The sequence below is a fragment of the Triticum urartu genome, chromosome 1, assembly GCF_003073215.2.
Source record: "Triticum urartu cultivar G1812 chromosome 1, Tu2.1, whole genome shotgun sequence".
NCBI classification, from domain to species: Eukaryota; Viridiplantae; Streptophyta; class Magnoliopsida; order Poales; family Poaceae; genus Triticum; species Triticum urartu.
The window spans coordinates 139398733-139422075 of NC_053022.1; positions in this window are offsets into that span (position 1 = coordinate 139398733).

Below are 23343 nucleotides of genomic sequence, written 5' to 3' on the forward strand. Positions count from 1 at the left end.
GCAATCGGTGAAGAAGTGGCTCAACTTCTAGCAGCTGAGTTTATCTGAGAGATTTATCACTCCGAGTGGTTAGCTAATGTTGTCATGGTCCGAAAGAAGGACGACTCACTTCGCATGTGCATTGACTTCAAACATATCAATCGGGCCTGCCCGAAAGATCACTTTCCTCTCCCTCACATCGACCAAATAGTCGACTCGACTGCGGGGTGTGAGCGTTTGTCCTTTTTGGATGCTTATTCCGGGTATCATCAGATCCGTCTGTACGGACCCAATGAGATAAAAACAGCTTTCATCACCCCATTTGGGTGCTTCTGTTATGTCACTATGCCATTCGGCTTGAAGAACGCTGGAGCCACATTCATGCGGATGATTCAGAAGTGTTTACTCACTCAGATCAGTCGGAATGTGGAAGCATACATGGATGACATTGTGGTCAAGTCACGTAAAGGTTCCGACCTACTGGCTGACCTTGCTGAAACCTTTGCCAACCTCAGAAGGTATGATATCAAGCTTAATCCATCAAAGTGCACGTTTGGAGTTCCAGGCGGAAAATTACTCGGTTTTCTCATTTCTGAACGAGGGATCGACGCTAACCTAGAGAAAGTGGGTGCCATACTCCATATGAAACGCCTTGTGCGTGTGCATGATGTCCAGAAGCTTAGTGGTTGTTTGGCCGCCCTAAGTCGATTCATTTCTCGCCTCGGTGAAAAGGCACTGCCTCTTTACCGACTGATGAAGAAGTCAGATAAGTTCGAATGGACTCCTGAAGCTGATGCAACATTTGCAGAGCTTAAAGCCCTGCTTTCCACCCAGCTGGTGCTTGCTGCTCCAATCAGCAAAGAGCCTTTACTGCTTTACATTGCAGCCACTGGACAAGTCGTCAGTACAGTACTTATGGTCGAGCGGGAAGAAGAAGGAAAAGCTTACAAAGTTCAGCGCCTAGTATACTATGTCTCTGAAGTTTTGACTCCATCAAAGCAAAGATATCCACATTATCAGAAGCTTGTTTATGGGATTTATATGACCACGAAGAAGGTTGCACATTACTTCTCTGACCACTCCATTATAGTCGTCAGCAACGCTCCATTATCAGAGATTCTGAACAACAGAGATGCAACTGGTCGAGTGGCAAAGTGGGAGATTGAACTCCTTCCCTTAGATATCAAGTTCGAGGCAAAGAAAGCTATCAAGTCCCAAGCAATAGCGGATTTCCTCGCCGAGTGGATCGAACAGCAACTGCCGACTCAAGTTCACTCGGAGCACTGGACCATGTTCTTTGATGGTTCCAAGATGCTGAATGGTTCCGGTGCTGGGGTGGTACTGGTATCCCCCCAGGAGACACGCTCAGATATGTCCTCCAGATTCACTTTGATTCCTCCAATAAGGAAGCAGAATATGAAGCACTCTTGTATGGGTTACGTATGGCCATCTCACTCAGCGTCCGTCGCCTCATGGTCTATGGCGACTCAGATTTGGTAGTCAATCAAGTGATGAAGGAGTGGGACGTCAGAAGCCCAACCATGACTGGCTACTGTAACGCGGTGAGGAAGTTGGAAAACAAGTTTGAGGGGTTAGAGCTCCATCATATACCCCGTCTGAAAAATCAAGTAGCCGATGATTAGCACAGATAGGCTCCAAGAGAGAAGCCATTCCCAGTAATGTGTTCCAGGAGCATATTCATGCACCTTCAGTTCAAGAAGATCCCTTCACTGAAGAGCCCCCACAGCCAAAGAGTGCCACTGATCCGACTGATGTTGAGATTCCAGCCGTGGTCGACCTAATCATAGATATTTTGGTTATTACTCCCAACTGGACAGTGCCGTACATTGCATATATCCTTAGGAAGGAACTCCTAGAGGATGAAGAAGAGGCTCGACAGATCGTCCGTCGACCCAAAGCCTTTACTGTGATAAGAAGACAATTGTTCAGGGGAAGTGTAACCGGAGTCAGTCAGAAATGCATAACCCCGAAAGAAGGTCTAGCGATCCTCAACGACATCCACTCGGGGACCTGTGGCCACCATGCGTCCTCTAGGACCATTGTGGCTAAAGCATACCGAGCTGGATTTTATTGGCCACGAGCAAATGAAATGGCGAAAGATATAGTCGACAGATGTGAAGGCTGCCAGTTTTACTCCGATATGTCCCACAAACCTACGTCAGTCCTAAAGACCATTCCACTCGTCTGGCCCTTTGCTGTTTGGGGATTAGAAATGGTTGGACCACTGAGGACTGGTAGGAGCGGCTTCACTCACGTGCTTGTAGCAGTCGACAAGTTTACCAAGTGGATTGAAGCCAAGCCTATCAAGAATCTGGAAGCTAGTGCGCCGTCAGCTTCATCAGAGAATTGACGTTCAGATACGGAGTTCCACACCGCATCATCACTGATAATGGATCGATCTTTGATTCAGATGAGTTCAGAGCCTTCTGCGCCTCCCAAGGCACACGAGTTGACTATGCTTCAGTCGCCCATCCCCAGTCGAATGGACAAGCAGAGAGAGCAAATGGCCTGATTCTCAAAGGATTGAAACCCCGATTGATGCGAGACCTCAAGCATGCAGCGGGCACCTGGGTTGATGAACTTTCATCAGTTCTTTGGGGATTCAAGACAACTCCCAATTGGTCGACTGGCCGAACTCCATTCTTCTTGGTCTATGGAGCTGAAGCTGTTCTACCGAGTGACTTGCTTCATAATGCACCACGAGTTGAGCTCTTCTCTGAAGATGAAGCAGAGCAATCTCGGCAGGACGCAGTCGACCTCCTAGAGGAGGAAAGAGAGATGGCCTTGATCCAGTCGACCATTTATCAACAAGACTTGCATCGATTCCACACCAGAAATGTGAAAGGTCGAGCCTTTCAAGAGGGAGACTTGGTTCTTCGAGTGGATCAGTAGAAACCACACAAGCTCGCTCCTGCTTGGGAAGGCCCCTTCATTGTCACCAGAGTGCTCCACAAGGGAGCATGCCACTTTACAACGTTGAGCATAAGAAGGACGAGCCACGGGCTTGGAATGCGGAGTTTCTCCACCCCTTTTACACTTAAGTACTCATTCGAATAAAATGTAATAAGAAATACCTTTGTAATTTGCTTATCAAAGACAAGAGCTTTACAGTCCTCTTAAACGATTGTTGTTGCTTTTATTTGCGTCTGAAATCCCCCAGTGGGTGACTTAGCTGCGAATCCGTTTCGCCTAAGTTTAAAAGAAAATCCTACCGAGTGGTGAGCAAGCCTCCCACTCGGAGGCTTAGCTGCGAATCCGTTTCGCCTAAGTTTAAAAAAATCCTACTGAGTGGTGAGCAACCCTCCCACTCGGGGGCTTAGCTGCAGTCCAGTACTCGCCTAAGTTTGTAAAATCCTACTGAGTGGTGAGCAAGCCTCCCACTCGGGGGCTTAGCTGCGGTCCAGTACTCGTCTAAGTTTGTAAAATCCTACTGAGTGGTGAGCAAGCCTCCCACTCGGGGGCTTAGCTGCGGTCCAGTACTCGCCTAAGTTTGTAAAATCCTCCCGAGTGGTGAGCAAGCCTCCCACTCGGGGGCTTAGCTGCAGTCCAGTACTCGCCTAAGTTTAGAAAATCCTACCGAGTGGTGAGCAACCCTCCCACTCGGGGGCTTAGCTGCAGTCCAGTACTCGCCTAAGTTTGTAAAATCCTACCGAGTGGTGAGCAACCCTCCCACTCGGGGGCTTAGCTGCAGTCCAGTACTCGCCTAAGTTTGTAAAATCCTACTGAGTGGTGAGCAAGCCTCCCACTCGGGGGCTTAGCTGCGGTCCAGTACTCGCCTAAGTTTGTAAAATCCTACTGAGTGGTGAGCAAGCCTCCCACTCGGGGGCTTAGCTGCGGTCCAGTACTCGCCTAAGTTTGTAAAATCCTCCCGAGTGGTGAGCAAGCCTCCCACTCGGGGGCTTAGCTGCAGTCCAGTACTCGCCTAAGTTTAGAAAATCCTACCGAGTGGTGAGCAACCCTCCCACTCGGGGGCTTAGCTGCAGTCCAGTACTCGCCTAAGTTTAAAAAATCCTACCGAGTGGTGAGCAACCCTCCCACTCGGGGGCTTAGCTGCAGTCCAGTACTCGCCTAAGTTTGTAAAATCCTACCGAGTGGTGAGCAACCCTCCCACTCGGGGGCTTAGCTGCAGTCCAGTACTCGCCTAAGTTTGTAAAACCCTACCGAGTGGTGAGCAAGCCTCCCACTCGGGGGCTTAGCTGCAGTCTAGTACTCGCCTAAGTTTAAAAAATCCTACCGAGTGGTGAGCAACCCTCCCACTCGGGGGCTTAGCTGCAGTCCAGTACTCGCCTAAGTTTGTAAAATCCTACCGAGTGGTGAGCAACCCTCCCACTCGGGGGCTTAGCTGCAGTCCAGTACTCGCCTAAGTTTGTAAAACCCTACTGAGTGGTGAGCAAGCCTCCCACTCAGGGGCTTAGTTGCAGTCCAGTACTCGCCTAAGTTTAAAAAATCCTACAGAGTGGTGAGCAACCCTCCCACTCGGGGGCTTAGCTGCAGTCCAGTACTCGCCTAAGTTTGTAAAATCCTACCGAGTGGTGAGCAACCCTCTCACTCGAAGGCTTAGCTGCAGTCCAGTACTCGCCTAAGGTTAAAAAATCCTACCGAGTGGTGAGCAACCCTCCCACTCGGGGGCTTAGCTGTAGTCCAGTACTCGCCTAAGTTTGTAAAATCCTACCGAGTGGTGAGCAACCCTCTCACTCGGAGGCTTAGCTGCAGTCCAGTACTCGCGTAAGGTTAAAAAATCCTACTGAGTGGTGAGCAACCCTCCCACTCGGGGGCTTAGCTGCAGTCCAGTACTCACCTAAGTTTGTAAAATCCTACCGAGTGGTGAGCAACCCTCCCACTCGGAGGCTTAGCTGTAGTCCAATACTCGCCTAAGGTTTAAAGTCCGTCCTTATTCGCAAGTACGACAAGGTGCAGGTCGACTACAACCTTCTCCTTCGGAACTGCGCCACAAATACAACATGTGCTCCATCACCATCCGCAAGGACAACGAGGTGTAGGTCGATTACAACCTTCTCCTTTGGAGCTGCGCCACAAATACAACATGCGCTCTGTCCTTATCCGCAAGGACGACGAGGTGCAGGTCGACTGCAACCTTCTCCTTTGGAACTGCGCCACAAATACAACGTGCGCTCCATACCCATCCGCAAGGACGACGAGGTGCAGGTCAACTACAACCTTCTCCTTTGGAGCTGCGCCACAAATACAACATGCGCTCCATCCTTATCCGCAAGGACGACGAGGTGCAGGTCGACTGCAACCTTCTCCTTCAGAACTGCGTCACAAATACAACATGCGCTCCATCCCCATCTGCAAGGACGACGAGGTGCAGGTCGACTACAACCTTCTCCTTTGGAGCTGCGCCACAAATACAATGTGCGCTCCACCCCCATCTGCAAGGACGACGAGGTGCAGGTCGACTACAACCTTCTCCTTAGGAGCTGCGCCACAAGTACAATGTACACTCCATCCCTATTTGCAAGGGCGACGAGGTGCAGGTTGACCGTGACCTTCTTCTCCGAGCTACGCCACAAATACAACGTGTGCTCCATCCCTGTCCGCAGGGACGACGAGGCGCGGGTCGATTGAAGTCTCCACTTTAGTGCTACATCTCAAAGAGCAAATTCCACGCGAAGGCAAATACAAGCATATTCAGAAATAAACCAAGTTCAGATAGATCCTAAAAATTCTAGACGACGGATCAAAAGTATTCGAGCATCAAGCCCGAAGGAGTTTAACGGTTACACAATCACTCGGCATTCCGAGGCAAATAAAGGTGGAGCATAATGTTTTTCGGTCACGCGCCAGGAGAAGGACTGGCTGGGTCACAGAAACTGTCAAGGTCTATGCTGTCTGAAATATGGGTGGTAGCTTCAAGGAAAGTGTCCATGAAGGGCTGGAAAGTGTGTCTCTTGGTGTTAGAAACCTTGAGTTCCGCCAGCTTGTCTTCTTTGACGTCTTTGCAGTGCACTCGGACCAGGGACAACGCGACATTAGCGCCACAACAGGTAGATGACTTCTTCCATTCTTGCACTCGGCTGGGGATTTGATTTAGTCGAGCCATCAGGGACTCAAGATCTTGGGACAGTTCCGCCTGAGGCCAGAGTTCAGCATCAACCCGAGTCATCGCCGCTTTCACGCGAGCAAGATAAGTAACCACGCTGTCCATGCGAGATTCCAACCGCACCACATTCATCGCAACATCATCCTTGACTGGACAGTTTATGGGGTCAAGACCCGTCTCGACCCGCCCAGTTTCTGCTTCAATGTCTTGACAAAACTCTGCACAGTCGAGTGAATGGTGAGTCGACAATATAATTAGACTTGACAGTCGACAGAAACAAGTCAGTCAACCATCAGTACCTTCAAAGTTTAAGACCAGCTTTGCAACAAGCTGGCCCAGATAAGACTCCAACTCACCCTTCTTAACTTTGAGGCTCCCAAGCTCGTCAGTCAGCTTGTCCTTGTCCTTCTTCAGTCGCTCGACCTCCCGATTGGCATCAGAAACAACAGTCTTCAGTTTGGAATTCTCTTCTTCTAGCTTGTCGACCGAAGCAAGCTTCTTGTCGGCAAGCGTAGTTTTCTCTCACGCTTCCTTCTATGCAGCAGCAAGATCCAGATCCTTCTTCTCCAAAGCCTGCTTCATTTTCTCTAAAGAAATAGCATTCCTCAGACAGGCTTGGAGTTAACGGTTTTCACTACGTACATCTGCTTGAGTGGAGTCACTCGGTTCAAAAAAAAAATAGAAAGGAAAAGTGCCAACAACAGTAAGATAAACAGTTCATGATCGGTTACCTCCCATGGCAGCTACTTCATCGCGAGCAGTCTTGAGATTCTTTTTGGCCAGTTCCAGATCAAGGTTGAGGCTGATTTGTTGCTGGTTCAGTGTAGAGAGTTGAGCACCGAGATCACAAGATTTCTGTGACCAACACATAAGACTTGTCAGTCGACTGAAATGAAAGACATCACTGCGACAGCTACTCCAAGACTACCATCGAAAAAAAGAAGAGAGGTTCAGATTCTCAGACCACAGTCGACTGCCCGCAGTCAACTATGGTCTCGGGGACTACACCCAGTGGGTGCACTTAGCGTGCCCCCACTGGTTTTAATTCCACTCGGCATGGTCCGCCCAGCGCGAGTTGTAAAAAAGAAAGTTCAGATTCTCAGACCATAATCGACTGCCCGCGATCAACTATGGTCTCGGGGACTACACCCAGTGAGTGCACTCAGAGTGCCCCCACTAGTTCAAAGATTCAGCTTGAGTCGACTCAAAGTGACTTATACAATTTCAAAACGGCCACACCCCAGTGGGTGATCAGACGAGAAATATGACCAACTAACCTAGACATTGGTTTGCAGAGCAGCTCCGGCGTTGAAGGCCACCTGGCTGGCCTCACGCACCACTTTCATTTGCCCCATCACAAGATTTAACTGAAGAAGTGCTTCCTTGGCAGCAGTTGATGGGTCATTCGGAGTCTGATACGCGGTAGAAAGCGATGCTGGCAGAGCAGTCGAAGCAGCTACAGGATCTGAAGCGTGGAGTTGTATTGGTGCAGCAGAAGTCTGAGCAGCTGGTCCTGATGGACAACTAGTCGACAGCGGGACAGCGAAGGTGAGGTTGGTTCGAGCCAGATCTGTTGATTGCTCGACTGCTGCCCCAGACGTCACGGTCGACTGAAGAACCTGGACCTCAGGCGCTTTCCCGCCCAGTTCCTTGTCTTTCCTCCTCCTCCCCCTTAGCGGTACTTCTTCATCATCCGGGAGCACAACAATGTCCTGTGGAACCGCAATAAACAGAGAAAGTTGTACGGATAGCTGACAAACAATCTAGTCATCCAAATAAATTCGAATCGGGTAGACTTACTGGCTTTGGAGGTAGCCGCGTCGTTGTTTTCCTCGTCGACCGGATTCTTGTCAATGTCCATGTCAGTCGCAGCTGAGGTCAGGCTGTAAAGGTTCATCATCCACTCGGTCAGAACAAAAAAGTCGGTCGGAACAAGAAAATACAGGAAGAACATTTACCCAGAAGCAACAGGATCGCCCTTGATGTAGTTTTCGGTGATTCCAAGAATTACCGCAAAGAAAAGTTGACATTTGAAGTTGTGGATTTTCAGAGCGCTTATCATGCTATTCTAGGCAAGGTCTTCCGAGCCTTCGAAGGATTGACCTTGGGCTGCTTGGTGACCTTCTCAGCCAATTCTGGAGTCGGAGACCGAGCGCATTTTTGAGATGGAGCACTCGACGTCACAGCTTTACCATGCCTGCCCATGGGATCATGGTGCTTCTTGGATCGACGTTTAGAATGAGGCGGTGAGTCGACTACTTCCTCCTCGCCCGACTCATCACTCTCATCTTCATCATTGTCGACTGGTGACTCCCACTCACCGCTCTCCTCCGCACTGTCCTCGCCCTCTTGGTTTTGCTCCAGAGCTTGTTCACCATTGGGCATTGAATACATCTTCGTGTAAATCTACAAAACAAGGAGCCGACTGCAAGTCAGTCAGATCAACAAACAGTCGGAAAACACGTCTAAAAGCTCAGTTGAAATGGCCAAACCTTGTTTGGTTGGTTTCTGTCGCTGAAAGGGTTGACTCTCCTGGCGCCCCTGGGGTTGTCCTTGTTCCCGGTGATACCCCTCAGACACTCGGCCACTGTTTTGGCCTCCACCTCCTCCGGATGAACCCGAGCAGTATCACCAGCCCCGGAGTACATCCACATGGAGTGGTCACGAGCTTGGAGTGGTTGGATGCGCCGACTGAGGAACACCTCTAGTAGATCCATGCCAGTGACACCTTGGTTGATCAACTGAACCACTCTCTCGACGAGCATGCCTGTCTCCGCCTTCTCCGCGGCAGTCACTTTCAATGAAGATGGAGTTTGAACATGATCAAAAGAGAAAGGGGGAAGTCTAGTCGACTGGCCTAGCGTCACGATGTCCTGGCAGTAGAACCAGGTCGACTGCCAGCCCATGACCGACTCCGGAAGAGTCATCGAGGGAAAATAACTTCTTTTCCTCTTCTGAATACCCAGACCCCCACACATCTGGATAACATGGGTTTTCTCGTCATTCGAGTTTGCTTTCTTCACTGTTTGGGAGCGGATGGTAAAGATGTGCTTGAAAAGACCCCAGTGCGGTCGACACCCTCGGAAATTCTCGCACATTGATACGAACGTGGAAAGATACGTGATGGTGTTGGGAGTAAAATGATGGAGTTGGGCCCCAAAGAAATTCAAGAAACCCTGAAAGAAGGGGTGTGGAGGAAGCGAGAAGCCGCGGTCGACATGGGTGGCGAGCAGAACGCATTCGCCCGGTCGCGGCTGCGGCTCCGTTTCCCCCTCCGGCAGCCGCGCAGACTCGTGGACGATCAGCCCTAACTCGGCAATATCGTCCAAGTCCTCCTATCGAAGTGAAGATTGGATCCAATCTCCCTGGATCCAACCCGACGGCAGCCCCGGGCGCGATGAAGACCCCCGATTCGTCTTCCTGCTTTTCGCCATCCCCGTCGCCTTCTTCGCATGTTCCAGCGCCGCCGTTCTCTCCTTCCCCATGGCGGCGAGAGCAGTGGCATCGAGAGTGGAGAAGCCGGATGGGGTGAAGGAGCAAGAGGAAGAAGAAGGAGAATGGGCACGCACAGTGCGGACGCCTCGGTCTCGCCGCTTTTAAAGGCCCACTTCCGAGTGGTTGACGCGTGGGTCTGGGCGATCCTGTCAAATCTCTCAAACAGTCACAATGGGATACGTGGCGAAAAAGGTGGCACAGAAATCGAAACACCCTGTCTATCCACTCTGCTTACCACGGCACGTTCCGTCCGGCGCACTCCTACCGAAATTTCAAATCCCGCGAAATCCGGGATCCTCGGCAACTGATTACGCCAAAGATTTCGCATCAAAGATGACACTCGACAAGCGACGTTATAAAAACCAATCGGTAATTGCTGAATCGATCAAGGCGACTGAAACGAAGCCGAAAGTTCCAACACTGGCCTCCATTCAGAGATGAATTCTTGAGAAAGGCAAGAGTCAAGGCAAGATCAACTTCAACCTTCTTTTCACTCGGACCTCAATCCATTCGGGGGCTAATGATGAGGACATAGACCTGGAGTAGGGTAATAGGCCTGACCTATGTGTCCTACCTAAGGTCCTTGTCTTAGAAGCAAAGAAGTTCAAGAGTAAATAGGGTGGACCAAATAAAGGCGTCGAGTGCAATCCACTCGACCCACCATTAACTCGGAGACTACTTCTTCTTCGAGTCACTCGACCATGTAAAAGACCACTCGACGTACAAGAAGACCTAAAGCCGTTCTGCACAGCAACGGTCGGGCATTTACTTGTATATTTAATGATCATTTGTAGCACTTTATTATAGACGTTACCTGTAACGCTCTCTCTTTATGAACATTGAACCCTGTGTAACGGAGGGGAGCTGGGGTCCTGGCGCACTCTATATAAGCCACCCCTCCTCTAGGACAAGGGTTCGCACCCCCTGTAACTCACACACATATAATCCAGTCGACCACCTCCAGGCTCCGAGACGTAGGGCTGTTACTTCCTATGTGAAGGGCCTGAACTCGTAAAACTCGCGTGTACAACTCCTCCATAGCTAGGATCTTGCCTCTACATTCCTACCCCCATTCTACTGTCAGACTTAGAACCACGACAGCCCCTCCCTGTATATAAATGTTTGGAGGAGGGGTAGGGGGCCGACCTCCTATGGCGCGCCCCATGAGGAGTCCTACTCCCACCGGGAGTAGGACTCCCCCTTCCAAGTAGGAGTAGGAGACGAGAAGGAAGGGAGAGAAGGAGAGAAGGAAAGGGGGGGGGCACCGCCCCCCTCCTTGTCCAATTCAGACTAGAGGGGGAGGGGGCACACGGCTGCCCTGGCCACCCCTCCTCTTCTCCCACTAAGTCCCATTAGGCCCAATATACTCCCCGGGGGGTTCCGGTAACCCCTCGGTTCTCCGGTATATGTCCGAAACCTCCCGAAACACTTTCGGTGTCCGAACATAGTCGTCCAATATATCGATCTTGACGCCTCGACCATTTCGAGACTCGTCGTCATGTCCGTGATCATATTCGGGACTCCGAACTACCTTCGGTACATCAAAACACAAAAACTCATAATACCGATCGTCACAGAACTTTAAGTGTGCGGACCCTACGGGTTCGAGAACTATGTAGACATGACCGAGACACGTCTCCGTTCAATAACCAATAGTGGAACCTGGATGCTCATATTTGTTCCTACATATTCTACGAAGATCTTTATCGGTGAAACCGCATAACAACATATGTTGTTCCCTTTGTCATCGGTATGTTGCTTGCCCGATATTAGATCGTCAGTATCTCAATACCTAGTTCAATCTCGTTACCGTCAAGTCTCTTTACTCGTTCCGCAATGCATCATCCCATAACTAACTCATTAGTCACATTGCTTGCAAGGCTTATAGTGATGTGCATTTACCGAGAGGGCCCAGAGATACCTCTCCGATAATCGGAGTGACAAATCCTAATCTTGATCTATGCCAACTCAACAAGTACCATCGGAGACACCTGTAGAGCACCTTTATAATCACCCAATTACGTTGTGACGTTTGGTAGCACACAAAGTGTTCCTCCGGTAATCAGGAGTTGTATAATCTCATAGTCATAGGAACATGTATAAGTCATGAAGAAAGCAATAGCAGTAAACTAAAACGATCAAGTGCTAAGCTAACGGAATGGGTTAAGTCAATCACATCATTCTCCTAATGATGTGATCCCGTTTATCAATTGACAACTCATGTCTATGGTTAGGAAACATAACCATATTTGATTAACGAGCTAGTCAAGTAGAGGCATACTAGTGACACTCTGTTTGTCTATGTATTCACACATGTATTATGTTTCTGGTCAATACAATTCTAGCATGAATAATAAACATTTATCTTGATATAAGTAAATATAAATAACAACTTTATTATTGCCTCTAGGGCATATTTCCTTCAACCACAACAATTGCTTAGTCGTGTGCGGTGCCCCCTCCACCTTTGACACCCTCGGTCATATTTTTGTAGTGCTTAGGCAAAGCCCTGTATAGATAGCTTCACCATCACCGTCACCACACCAGCGTGCTGTCAGAACTCATCCACTACTTCACCATCTTGCTGGATCAAGAAGGCGAGGACGTCACCGAGCGAAATGTGTGCTGAACGCGGAGGTGTCGTGCGTTCGGTACTCGGTCAGTTGGATCAAGAAGAAGTTCGACTACATCAACCATGTTACAAAACACTTCTGCTTACGGTCTACGAGGGTACGTAGACACACCCTCCCCTCTCGTTTCTATGCATCTCCTTGATAAATCTTGCGTGTCCGTAGACTTTTTTTGTTTTGCATGCAACGTTTCCCAACAGCAAAGAGGTAGGACAAGCATGCTTCACAAGAAATGTCAAAATCTCCAAATATATGCGAGAATGCTATGGGGGCAATCTCATTAGAAAGACTAAAATCATTGTTGCACTCAATACATGGCAAATCATCTAGCATGAGAGAGGCAACATATGGAGATATATGACAAGAAATAAAAGCAATCATGTGCAAAGCATGGCAATGATTGTCATCAACCGCATGAAATGAGCAAGTATGAATCATTGGTAATGCAACAAAGCAAGAAATCATAGTAATCAAGTTGTGCAAGTTTATAGTGCAAAGATGCAACATACTAGAAGATATCATGGCCATCATGTCATGTAATTAAATAGTAGGCATAGGCAATGCACATGACATATCGCAAGCATAGAAGCAAATCATGGTCAAAGTATCATCATAGTTTTGGGTCATAAGTGGAACATGGCAATAACAAGCAATATCTCCACCAAGCTTGCAAATACACATATAAGTACTAGAATCAATCATCATGTGTAATGCGAAGCATGGGTCACAAATGCATGGTAAAGGCGTATGAATGAGAATATCATGCAAAGTGATCATGGCAAGATATGCATAGAATATGTAATGGATAATAACCCATAACCATGTGAGGTCCATGTGGAAGAAATGCGCGAAGTTTTTGCACAATGGGAACGGTGTGAAAGACAATCCACGTGATCCCAAGTCATCGTTGCTCTATAGAGCTTGTTTCGTCAACTCATGGGATTGTGAGGTTGACAAGTTTTCATGGGTACCTACACAAAAGAGACACAAACCAAAGAAAGTGTGTGCGTGGTAAATGTACACATCATCCATCATGATGTGTATGTGCACGTGTGAGTTTGCACAAGATACGCATCGCTCAAGGAAATTTGATGCATGGCATAGGAACATGTCATCCATCATGAAAGAATAGTTGTTATGCATAACACGATGGGGACACAAATTGAGCATACAAATATATGGCACATCAATATCATTTTCATTCATGGGGAGAATATTGTGCACACAATTATTGGGATCATGCAATGGATGGGATGAGACAAAATCTCCTAACATGTATGAGGAAACTATGAAGGTCCCCTCATGAGCAATATCAGAAACATCATATGGATAAAATGGACAACATCCAAAACAATGCATGTCCGAAGCTAGGTGGTCATGGCATGGCATATGATTGAAATGACGCAAAGGGATCATATCAATATCATCACAAGAGAAACAAATGCCAATAACCATGGGCTTGTCATCTATGCCATAAGTGCAAATTGGGTTTATTTTAATAGCATATGCATAGTCACTACGATGAGATTGCAAATATGACATCTGGTTGATCTCATGCATAGCATATGACAAGTCAAGTGGATTGTCAAACATGATGTGACCAACAGAATTATCACAAGAAATCCTATGCAACATGGCATCACAACTAATAGACTCCACATGGCAATCATCAAACTCATCATAAATGGGTAAATCATCGCATGGGGAAATTATACTAGCATGAAGCATGGCAATAGGGGGATCAACATCATGCAAGCAATCAATGTCAAGATAGTCCACTAGTGGGACAAGAGAATCATGTTCACCTATGTTACCTTTCTCATTCCACTCAAATGTTGTAGGTGGAGGTGGTAAAGACCAAGTCATGGTCATCATCTTCATCTTGCTGGAACCATGTGTGTGTGTGGGGGGGAGGGGGTGCATCATATTCCTCCATGGCCATTGTCTTGTCCAAAGGAAGGACAAAGTCATCGAGTATCGGCGCGTTGGGACCTAGCACCAAATGAGAAGACACAATAGAGGTAGAGGTTAAGTCGTTAGAGTTCAAAATGTCCTCACTTGACCTATCAACTATCACACTCTCTCTATGTGGTGGCTCACTCACTCCCTCAAAGTAGGTGCACTCAAAGTCACATATGGTGGAGTCACTCATCTCACTCAAGTGGTGGGGGTTGTGGCTCTCCTCACATGGGAATTGGGGCAACTCATCAAATATGGGGCTAGTGGTGGACTCGCCCTCACTCTCAATATGGTGTCACAAGTCACTCAAGTCATCACACATTGCCATGGTTGAAGGGAAAATCCCATGCTCAACCATCTCATCACCGTCGCCATGGATGAAGGCCGAAGATGGCACATCACCACTCTCGCCTCCAAAGATGGAAGCATCATCCTTGCTCGTCACCATGTCGCTCGCCTCCAAAGTATGTTCCTTGAGAGGCTCCGTAGTCGTAGTCGTTGTCGCGCTGTCTTCAAAAAGAGTCGTGGTAGACTCGGCATCGTCAATGCCACAAAGAGGGATGGTGGTGAAGTTGAACTTGGGAGCGTCGTCTTGGAGCTCATCGGGCTTGGGCATCTTGGTGGTACTACCCTCATGCTTGTTGTCGTGGAGCTTGGTCGTTGGGAAGTGAGCTTGGGGCGAGGAAGCCTTGGCCTTCGTATGTTCTTGTTTTGCCTTGAGAGCACCAATGTAGAGGTCGTCGAGGGACTTGTAGTTCTCATGGAAGATAGTCTTGGATATGTCGTTGTTCACTCTCATCACGAAGTGGAACTTCGTCCAAATGGAGTCGTCCACGCCGGCTCGTAGCAAGGCTTTCTTCATCTCCTTGAAGTACTTGTTGAGGGAGTTGGATCCTTGTATGGTGTTCTCCAATTAGAGTTGAAGATGTTTCATGTAGGTGGAAGGAAAAAACTCTCGCCGCATAGCTCTCTTCGTCTTGGGCCAACTCATGTGTTGGTTCTTCAAAGGTGTATGAAGCCACCATGTGGACGCGTAGTCATGGAAGTTACTTGTGGTGTGATGTCGCTTGAAGCTATGTCGGTATTTCCCCAAAGAGGATGGGATGATGCAGCACAACGGCGGTAGGTATTTCCCTCAGATATGAAACCAAAGGTTATCGAACCAGTAGGAGAACCAAGCACCACAATGTAAACAGCCCCTGTACACAGATAAAAAATCCTCGCAACCCGACGTGTTAAAGGGGTTGTCAATCCCTTTCGGGTAACGGTGCCAGAAATTGGTGCGTGATGGGAAAAAGGTTGTAATAGATTGAATAAATAGATTGCGAATAACATAAAGTGCATCAAAGTATATTTTTATTTTTGGATTAATAGATCTGAAAATAAAAGCAAATAAAAGTAGATCGCAAAGGCAAATAATATGAGAAAGAGACCCGGGGCCCGTAGATTTCACTAGTGGCTTTTCTTGAGAAAAATAGCAAAGCGGTGGGTGAACAAATTACTGTTGGGCAATTGATAGAACTTCAAATACTCATGACAATATCCAGGCAATGATCATTATATAGTCATCAAGTCCAAGATTAGTAGACTGACTCCTGCCTGCATCTACTACTATTACTCCACACATCGACCGCTATCCAGCATGCATCTAGTGTATTAAGTTCATGGAGAAATGGAGTAATGCAATAAGAACGATGACATGATGTAGACAAGATCTATCTATGTAGAGATAGACCCCATTGTTTTATCCTTAGTAGCAATGATACATACGTGTTGGTTCCCCTTCTGTCACTGGGATCAAGCACCGTAAGATCGAACCCACTACAAAGCACCTCTTCCCATTGTAAGATAAATAGATCAAGTTGGCCAAACAAAACCCAAATATCGGAGAAGAAATACAAGGCTATAAGAGATCATGCATAAAAGAGATCAAAGAAACTCAAATACTTTCATGGATATGAAAAGATAGATCTGATCATAAGCTCAAAGTTCATCGATCCCAACAAACACACCTCAAAAAGAGTTACATCATATGGATCTCCAAGATACCATTGTATTGAGAATCATGAGAGAGAGATGAAGCCATCTAGCTACTAACTACGGACCTGAAGGTCTACAAAGAACTACTCACGCATCATCGGGGAGGCACCAATGGAGGTGGTGAACCCCATCCGAGATGGTGTCTAGATTGGATCTTGTTGGGGATATGACTATTGGATATGACCCGCCCAGGAGGGGCCGGGTTATCCTAATGGCGGTTCATAAACCAAGCCCATGAATCTATTGAAGATGGCGGTTCATGTAGTAGGTTTGTTAAAAGGCCCAAAGTCCAAAGGTGGCTTAAAGCCCGCAAGTGTAAACAGCCATGTATACGTGACTTGTATTGTAAGGCATGTAAGATAAGTCACCGGGCCGGACACGTTTGTATGAGCCGGCCGGGACTCTGTAAGCCGCGGGGCGTCAACCCATGTATATAACGGGATGACCCGGCAGTGGCTTAGGGAAAGAAACAACAGATCGAAAGCCAGGTTAAGCGTATTCGCTCCCTGGTAATCGAAACCCTAGCAATACCGCCTCAAACTGGATTAGGATTTTACCTTCACCATAAGGGGCCGAACTAGTATAAACTCCTCATGTCCTTTGTCCCGTTTTAAACCCTTTAAGCTAACTACGTCGCAATGGCTCCACAACTAAGTCCTTCCACTAGGACATCTGTCGTGACAATTCCACGATAGTTGGCGCCCACCATGGGGCCTGCGCATGGTGGTTTTGAGTTCTTGAAGGGCAGCTTTGAAGGGATCAAGGGATACCTGTGGGCCGGATGACCAAGAGTCGTCGCAGCAAGCTCTACATCGACGACGCAGGCTGGGGCCCCGAGGCCGAATCAATTGAGCATGGGTACCAGGTCCCTTTCGGCGGAATCCATGTCTTCATCGGCAAGATCGACGAACCGGGCCGTGAGCCGGACATCTGCACGGACATCATCGAGACGGCTCAGCGTGCACGACCCGCCCAGGTTCAACCCACCGTGAAGCGTGCCTTTGTTTGATTTATCCAAGGGGCTGAATTGGAGGGCTCTGTGTCTGGCGGTGAGACGGCCATCTAATCTAATAGTGAATCGTCCACGGGCGAGGCCGGCTCAATGTATCAACTACAAGATGGATGGCTTGGGGGCTATTCTGATGGTGACAATATTCCAGACCCCTATGAGCCGCTGAACAGGGTGGTGATTTTCATGGCTGGCACCCAGTCGGTTCTTGGTTCAACAGCCGCTGCGGCTATGACTTCCAGCGCAGCGGCGGTAATGGCAGCGGGTGCTGGCGGATCAGCACGCCCACCGGATCAAGTTTTAACAGATCTGTTGGAGGCTCTGGCAACTCTGATGGAGGTGGAGGTAACCCCGGACAACTAGGAGTAGCATAAGGTGGATGTGGCTAAGCTGCAATGAGATAGCGCAAGCCAAGGTAGAGCTGGCGGCGGAGAACACTAGGATGACTGCAGAGCGGGCCGTTTTGAGTGCTCAAGCACAGCGAATTCAAGCGGATTCATACCGGCTCATGGTGGATCAGAAAGCTTCAAACGAAGTCTTGAGGAGAAAGCACCGGAGTCGTCTGCCTTTGGTTTATGAGTCGAGGAACCTCTTCAACACATAGGGAGCAGGGACTAGTAACCAGCCGGTGATAAACCAGATGGCTGAAGCGCCAAGGGGTGGAGCGCCGGTTCAGCCGCGCGTAACAGGCTCTCCGCATGTGAATAATACCCCACCTCAGCACGTGGTGATGCCGCCGGGTCATTATTCCACCCCTTTGGACAATATGATTGCTGCAGCTACGTGATTGGCGGCTTTGCCAGTCAAGGGCGAGACTCCAACGGCGGTTGAAACCTGAAGGGCCAAGGAGCTTCTTCAAACAGCACTAGTACAGTAGCAGGCTTATTCTTATAGTCTTGACTGGATTCATTCGACCCCTCGTCCAAGCCAGGGCTACAGTAGGCACATTGACTCGCAAGTAGTTTCGAGTACTGAGCAGTGCCGTAGCCAGCCTCGTGGGCATGACCCGGCACGCAATGGTGCCGAGGCACATAATTTGGTGGACCAGGGCATAGCGCGCCGGGAGGCCGAGCTGGCGGCTCAACTAGCGGCTCATTAGCACGCGCCAGTTTACCCGACAACTTCAGTGGAGGCAGGTGTGACTTCTAGAGTTTGGGGTGTGCCATGTTTAACAACGGCTCTGCGAAATGAGCGTTTGCCCAAGTATTTCAAGGGCCCTCATAAGGTGCCTAATTACACAGCGGATCAGCCCCCAGAGGCTTGGGTGGAGAGTTATGAGATGGCTTTGGAGATGCTGGATGTTAGCGAAGCTGCATATGCTAAGTATTTCACCATGATGCTGGAAGGGACGGCTCGCACTTGGTTGAAAGGGCTGCCCGCCAACTCCATTGGGTCGTGGGCAGAGCTGAAGGCCCGTTTTATCCAAAATTTCAAAGATACATGCAAGCAGCCTATGTCAATCATGGATTTAGTTTCTTGTGTTCAAGCTGAGGGCGAGTCAACAACTAGCTGGGTGCGCCGGGTCTCGACCATCATACATTCTTTAGATAATATCAACGTCGGCTCAGCGGTTTTAATGTTGGAGAAGAATTGCCGTTTCCTTCCACTCAAGCAGAAGCTTGGGCGGCTTGAACGTCATTGCAGTGACATGGGTGAGCTCATGGTGGCTCTTGTCAAGTATGCCAACTCTGATAGTACCAAGGATCCCGACTCCGAGGATGAACGATCGGCAAAGGGAAAGAAGAGTAGCGGTATGAGAGGACAGCAGCACAACCCGACCAATCAGGGCGGTAACGGTAAGCGCAAAGCTGATGATTTTGTGGCTAACACCGGTGCACGGAATTATAACCAGCGTCATGAGGGGGGACTGGCTCAAAGGACAAAATTTGACCTTGAAGCGATAATGAATCAGCCATGTCCGTCGGGTGGTAGGTGCGACATATGCCAACGGGCGGCTTATCATTGTGGGAGCCAGTAAGACGTCGCCGGTGCCTGGAAACGGGATGAGGCGAAGACATGCACGCCGGCGAATCTTACCCAGCTTCGGGGCTCTCTGTGGAGATAACACCCCTACTGTTGCTCTGCGGGGTCTCCGCATGGTCACTAGATGAACAAGTAGCTACACGATGCTCCTTGAGCTGTTCGGTGAGAGGAGGAAGAAGGGCACGGCTTGCTCTCTTCTCCTCCCTATGTGGTGTCTAAGACTAGCAGGGATCAACCCTTTGCATGGGTGTCCCAGGGGGTTTATATAGGCCTACCCCCCGTGGGTACAATGGTAATCCGGCTGGGCGTGGGGCCCAGCCGTTTGTGTCTACACTCGCCGGCTTCTGCGCCGACTGCTGGGGCCCGCCGGCTGCCGGCTCCTTGGTCGACAGGCAGGCCCCACTGTCCAGGGCCTTGTCGGGGGTTGTTTACTGTTGCTTAATCTTGGTGACGAGGGCTTCGCCGAGGTGGGCGTGGCTACAGTGCCGCCGTCCGGCGGGTGATCGCTATAGCCTCACCGCGTCTTGTCTCCTTAATGGGGCGTCTTCTTCGAGGGAGGTGGCAAGCCGGCTGTGGGGAGCTGGCTCTATCTTGGGCCAACTGGGGGAGGCCTGGCCGCCTTCGGGTGTCTCTCTGCCCGAAGGGGCCCACCGCCCATGGGCCGCGCTGGCAGCCCGTCGTGGATGACATCAGGGTCAACGTGGCAACAGTGCCGCGCCGGACGGGTCATGGCCACCCGTATGGCGCACTGCGCCAAGCGTGCTCCGGGATTCAGGGGTGGCAGGCTTCACTGTAGCCACACCCCGTCACATCGCCGTTATGTGGATGCAGACTTCGAGGGTACGATCTTGACCGCTTTATGGGAGCCGGCTTCTAGGAGTCGGCCTTCTCGCGGCCGGCTTCTTGGAGCCGGCCCTCCCGCGGCTTTCTTCATGAGGGCTGAAGTCGGGCCGCCTTCCGATAGCCGGCCTGGGAGACAGCCGGCAAGGGGAAGGCGGCCCCGTGTCTTGGATTCTTGAGGGCCAAATCGGCTCGTAATTTTTTCAGAAGGGCCAGGGGAGCCGGCTAGGCTACCCATGGTCATTTACTCCGACAGTAGTCCCCGAAGCTGATCGAGCTTCGAGGCTGACAAAGGGACGAGAAGCTAGGTCAGCTTCCTATCCCGAGGGGCCGGCTTTGCTTGTGCGCGCCGTCTTCGGAAAGCTCCGTTTCTGGTAGGCTGGAACGCGGGTCGCCCTGCGAGCTGACCGTGCACCATTCCGCAGGCCACGTGGCAAGGAAATCCTGCCAACGCACACGTGCGACGGGACGCCGCCGCAGGCCCGGGCCCGCCACTCGTAGGCCTCGGCCCGAGCGCGGATCTTCTGCGGCCCACTTGGACCGCTCGCCTTCCCGCGGCGGTTTTATTATGCCATCAGGGCACAATAATCGCGGGACGTGGGGGAGTGGGCGCAGTTGATCCCCACGCTCCCCCACGTCGCGCCTCCTCGGCTCCGCCACGTGGGTCTATAAGTAGGAGGAGGGGGAGCGGCAGAGGCTCGCACGCTCTCCCTCACTCCGCCCCTTCTTGCCCTCCTTCTTCTTCTCTTCGCCGCAGCAACCCTTTGCCGTGCCGTTTCGCCGTCGCTTCGTCTTGCTCCCCGCCGCAGTAGCCCTTTGCCGTGCCGTTCCGCCGTCGCTTCGTCTTGCTCCCCGCCGCATCGCTCCCATGGCGCTGTCGAGCTCGTGGGATGGCTCCAACGTCCACGAGGACCACGTCGAATTCCTCCGCCGGACGCGGCGCCTGCCGGGCGTGAACTTAGTACGGGTTCGTCAAGCGCCGGCGAGGGAGATTTCGCCGGCACCGGAGGAGGGCGAGCGGGTGATCTTCCGCTCGCACTGCCTGCGCGGCTTCGGCCTCCTGGCGAGCGGATTCCTTCGAGCCTTCCTCAAATTCTACCACCTCCAGCCGCATCACCTCACGCCTAACGCGGTGATGCTGCTGTGGGCTTTCGTCACCCTGTGCGAGGGCTTTCTTGGGGTTCTCCCCACGCTCGAGCTCTGGGGGGAATTCTTCTAAAGCAAGCTCGGCACCGTCGTCGCGGGCGTGCCCGCCCCCTGTGGAGCCTTCATTGCGATGAGGCGGGCGAGCGAGAACAATCCATTCCCGTCCATCCCGTTGATCCAGTTGGTGAAGCTCTGGCAGAAGTCCTACTTCTACGTGAAGAACGTCGCCCAGCAAGGCGACTACGTCAACCTGCCGGCTTACGTAGCCGGCCCGCCGGCTGGGAGGCAACCTTCGTGGAGCTACCGGGCTAGGTCGTTGTCCCAGGCCGGGAACGCAGCCGTCTCCCGGCTTCGGGTGATGATCCAGTCGGAGGGCCTGACCGGAGCCGACTTGGTGGCCGCCTTCGTGGAGCGCCGGGTACTTCCGCTCCAAGGCCGGCCTCACATGATCTGCCAGATGAGCGGCTGCTTCGACCCATGCCGGCTGAGCACCAGGGAGATGCCTCACGCAGAGGTGTCTTACATGGTGAATTACATCTCCAACTGCAAGCTCGCCGAGGATTGGCGATACGGCAAGGAGCCGTATTCCCGCGCCAACCCTCCGCCTGCCGTAAGTTTTTTCTTCTTTTCTTCCTTTTTGTAGCCGGCCTCATGATAGCCGACTCTTGATCAATTGGTTTGCCTTTAGCAGAACCCTCTTCTTCCGCCGACAGCCGGGGCCGCAGGGGTAGAGCTCCAACTCCTCCCTGACCGCACGTTGGACGACGCCGACGATCCGGACCTGGGAGCGGCTGCCATGGAAGACGCCATCGTGGGGGAAGGCGACGAGGCCGGAGGCGCGGGACTCAGGGCCGGCTTCGAAGACTGGCCGGACGACGACGAGGTCGAAGCCGCCCCGCACCGCCAGCCGGCTCCTGATCATCAAGGCGCGGCTCGTCTGCCGTGCCGGCTGCCCGTGGTGGCGCGCAGAAGCGCCGGGCCGTGTCGACCTTCTTCGGCAGCCAGCCGAAGAAATCTAAGGCTTCCACGGCGGCGACCAAGCGGGATGAGGCGGCCGTGAAGGCGGCCCGCTTCCGCAAGGCGGTAAAACAGCCGCAGGCGATCTCAGCGTAAGTCGTCTAATGTCTTGCATATATTTTTGTTGTCTTTTTTGACCAAAGCTCTTCTAAACCTTTCTTTGCTTGCCGGACAGGGCGCCGCTTTCCCTTGAGCGAGGTCCTGGCGGCTCCATAGTCGGGCCGACTGGAGGGTCCTCAAGCTCCCGCCGCGTGGATCCCCGCGCCGACCTTAGGGAGGCCACGGAGCGGAACGCACGGGAGGCGCGGGAGGAGCGGGAGGCGGCGGAGCAAAGGACCGCCCAGGCGACGAAGGAGCAGGCCGACGCGGCGGCCAAGGCCCGGGCAAAGGCGGCAGCCGCGGAGACGGAGGCGGAGGCCTCGCACAACCAGCCTCCGCTGCTCGTCGTTCCCCTCCGCGCCGTGGCCCCCGACATTCCCGTGCCCCCATCGGAGGAGGTCGACCAAGGCCCGCCAGTGATGGAGAGGAGGGAGGACCACGCGATCTTCATGGAGGGGGCGCCGCAGACAGCGCTGACTGGAGCGGGCCAAAGCGGCCAATTAGCTGTGGCGCCAGAGCAGCCGTCCGTGGGCGAGCCGGAGGCAGGGGCCGGCCTCGAGGTGCAGCCAGCATTGCGCCGGCGTGCAAGGGGTAGCGCCTCCGCGCCGGAACCGCACCGAGCAGCGGGCGCCAGCCAGACGGCGGAGGCCCTAGAGGCGGCCATTGCCAGCACGTCCGAGTGGACTCCCAGCGGGGGACGGGCGAACTTAACGCGGCGGCCCAGGAGGTCCGGAACCGGCTTCAAGCTCAGGCCGCCTCGCTGCAACGATACACTCAAGAGTTTCTCCCGACGCGGGCCATCATCCGGGTGAGTCTTCTGGCCTTGGTTATTTTGCTCTTTTGATTTCTTCCGTGGGGGCGCGTCCTGACAACTTAACTTATCCTCGCCTCCTATATAATCTTCTAGGAGTATCATAACCTCCGCGTAGCCGCCTTCAACTCCCAGGCTCAGGAGCTGGGCCAGAGAACCGAGGACCTGACCAGCAGCCGGAGTGCGTGCTTGTCTTGTTCATCTCCTGTGGGGGCGCGTCAGCGCACCCACTGGGTGTAGTCCCCGAGAT